The sequence below is a fragment of the Malania oleifera genome, chromosome 9 (genome assembly GCF_029873635.1).
Source record: "Malania oleifera isolate guangnan ecotype guangnan chromosome 9, ASM2987363v1, whole genome shotgun sequence".
Lineage (NCBI taxonomy): Eukaryota > Viridiplantae > Streptophyta > Magnoliopsida > Santalales > Ximeniaceae > Malania > Malania oleifera.
The window spans coordinates 65,602,154-65,605,673 of NC_080425.1; positions in this window are offsets into that span (position 1 = coordinate 65,602,154).

Sequence of the window (3,520 nt, forward strand, 5' to 3'; positions counted from 1 at the left end):
GGACAGAGCTTTCCTGTTACAATCCGCTGCTTACAAGAGGCGTAGCTTCCTCCTCACAATTCACAATCCGAACCGTTAATACAAATAATGAACAATGATTTAAATATACTTAGATACTTCTCAATAAGCTAATGAGTACAATCAGCCGTAAGCACTCTCACAATATATAATATGAAGGTCAAAAGAGAATATGTGGTTTTTCCCAAAGATGTATATGCAATAAGAAATATGATCTGTTAGTTTTGGTGTATTCCCAAGAGGGGGGGGTGAATTGGAATTTTAACTCCTAGGTTAAGTCAGAAGTCAATGTGATTTGGTAACCTAGGGTCTTTCTATACAATCCCAAATGCGCAGATAATATAAGATGCAGAAATTGAAATCATGTGCATCACTCACATCATAACATACATGTGCGGTGAATATAAAGAGTGGAAATATAAACAGACACACAATATGTTATCGGGCTTCGACCAACTGTGCCTACGTCCCCACCTCTAGCTCGCAAGCCTGAGGATTCCACTAATGGCTCACTTAACAGGTGAAACGGCACCTAATACAACCAGGTTAATTAGCGGGACTAACCTCCACCTACACCTTACCAGGATGGTGCACCTAACTTTCCTAACCGGGTCTAAGCCAATCCGGGACTATTCCACAGGGCAAATCTCCCTCTTCAGGCCCATGCCTAGAAATACAACAGTATGTTCACAATCAAAGAAATTGGTACAGTGATTATGCTTTCTTGTAAAGCAGATGTGTACCCAGTTACGTGCAATCACATACACCACCAATAAGATATAATGAGTAAGCTCAATATGGTTTAATATATACTCTCAAATAAATATTTGCTATTGATGTAATCAGTGCGTGAGAGTGCAATCACTATAATATTTGTATCACAAGATGTATTCAATCTAAGTGCTTAAACAAAGATATTAGCCAAACAACATATATATATATATATATATATATATATATATATTTCAATCAGCAGATTTTCTCAATTGTATGATGCTCAAGTAATATATATGTTTGGTTTGCAAAAAGAGTTTAATCTTTGTATTCAACGAATGATATAAATCAATGAATATTGCAACAAAGATTTTTATCACACAAACAAATATCTCTTCAAAGATTTATCAAGATGAAACACACTAGATATTTGAAAGTGATTTGAAAAGAATTTTTGCAACCAAAATCAAGTACAAACTTCTCAAGATATTGTAATGACAATGCAATACTCAGAAGCTCCAACGAAATCTTCTTAGGAAAGACTTATTGATAAAGCCCCCTAAGAACACTTGAGGATGTGCTCTCAAATAAAATAATTTCACACAAACACAATCTTGAGAGAGCAATCCTTATGGAACAACAACACTTAAATCACACTTACAAAAGATATTTTGAGTAGTAAGAACCGGTAAGAATAAGTGTTGGAGGCTCAAAATGAGTATTATGGATTTTGGGATTTCAAGGAATTTCTCCTAATCAAGATTGCTAATCTTGTCTCGAATTATTCGAAATGAATGGGTATTTATAGACTTCCCCACAAATATAACCGTTAAGGAGATGGTTAGAATAATTAGAAAAGTTTTAATATTATTTAATCAAATTAACCCTGTTTAACCGAGTTAATCACGGTAAAAAATTCAAACAAACCCTAGAGCACCGGTCAATCAGGACAAGTTTGGTCGACCCAAGTTCTTGGGGTTTGGTCGACCAGCCCAAAAATGAACTACCCATTCGGTCAACTGGACATGTAAGTTTGAAGGCGATTTTTCAGTTTTGCAAGGTTCGGTCGACTAGGACAATTTTGAACTAAGCTAGTCGGTCGACCAGACCGTCGAGTTCCCGCACGTGGGAACTCGATCAACTAGGTTGGTGGTATTCAAAAATCACTCGGTCAACTAAGAGGTCAATAAAGTTGACCTCAGGGGTGTTTGGTCAACTAGGGCCAAATGAACTACAGGAGTTTAGTCGACCGGGCTGTGGTCAACCAGTTGACCCTGTCTAGGTTTGATCGACTGGGGGCAAAATGAACGTGAATGGTCGGTCGACTGAGTGTGCACACTTTGTGCATTTCGGTCTAGTTTCACCCAAAAAACACCCTATTCAAATGACTAACACATACAAGTGAGTAAGTGAATGTCTTAGGGTCATTTCTAGGCCTTTTCAAAGACACCGAAAAAATCCGGTGTCGATCGACCTAATCCCTAAGGTCTTTTCAAAGTCATTTTCATTTTAAGCTTACCTATTAAATCATGCAGGTGATGCATGCAATTATTACAAGCCATAGAACCTATTTACTATTACCCTTTGAATAAATATGAAATACAATACAACATATATACATTGGGTCTTCAACTTCAATCTCTCTTTGTGCAATCATTATGATCTCTGTCAATTAGAGTTCCTGCACATAACCTTAAACACCAATCAAATATAACAAGTATTTTTCATTATCAAAACCAGGCGTGACCTAGAAGGTCAACATGATCTTTGTTTAAAAAATACGTATATGTATGATGCTTCAAAGATCTAACCCTATTCAATATTTCTCCAAAAAATAATTTCTTGAAAATGCGTATGTTTGAGATGCTAGGGTTTGCTTTCAAATGCCTTTTGCAAAAATAATAAACTATGAAAACTTTTGAATAAAAATATAAGCTTGAATACCACAAAGATTTAAGATTTAAAAAAAAAAAAAGCTTTTCCCAAAGGATTTTTCAAACAAGTATATACGAGAAACTAGGGTTCTTACTCCCAATAAAAATTTTAAATAAAAGGAATATGGGACTAGATAAGCTTTAATAATAATATTGAATGCACACAATAAACTTTATCTACCAAACCTCAAGATCAAACCAGTTTTACAAGATGATGTGAGTGTAAGCTCTTAGATCTTGAAGATAAGAGAGGAGAATGCCCAAACTTGATGTGAATATGTTAGAATGTGGGCAACAGGTTAGCAAAAGATTACAAACTAGGGTTTTGGGTTGATATTGATAAGTATTCTTGGCATCTAAAAGATTTCTTGCCATTTGATCATTGAAAATATTTTTAATAAAACAGATATGTCTGTTTCAGCGCTAGAGCATCGTTCTGCACGACAGACTCGTCGATGAGTGGCTAAATTCATCGTTGAGTGTCCTTCATTCGTTCGTCAACGAGACCAAGGGATTCGTTGCTGAGTGAGCTGCCTAAGAAAACTAGGGTCTCGGTATTTTCTCGCCGATGAGATGTCGTACTACTCGACAAGTGTATTACACTCGCTCGTCGACAACTCCATGTTATTAGTCGAAGAGTGCCCTGTTTTTCAGTCTTGTTATCCTTCTAAAATGTAGATCCAACCTTATACAAATTGATATGAATATTTCGTTAAAGATATGCATCCTAGGGTCGGTTTATACGTCATTTTGAGCTTCCTATCATATCTTATGATACATGCAAATATAGCCAATACTAAATGCAAATTACAACTGAAAATCTGGATTGCCATTATCCTTTTTCTCTTCTACTT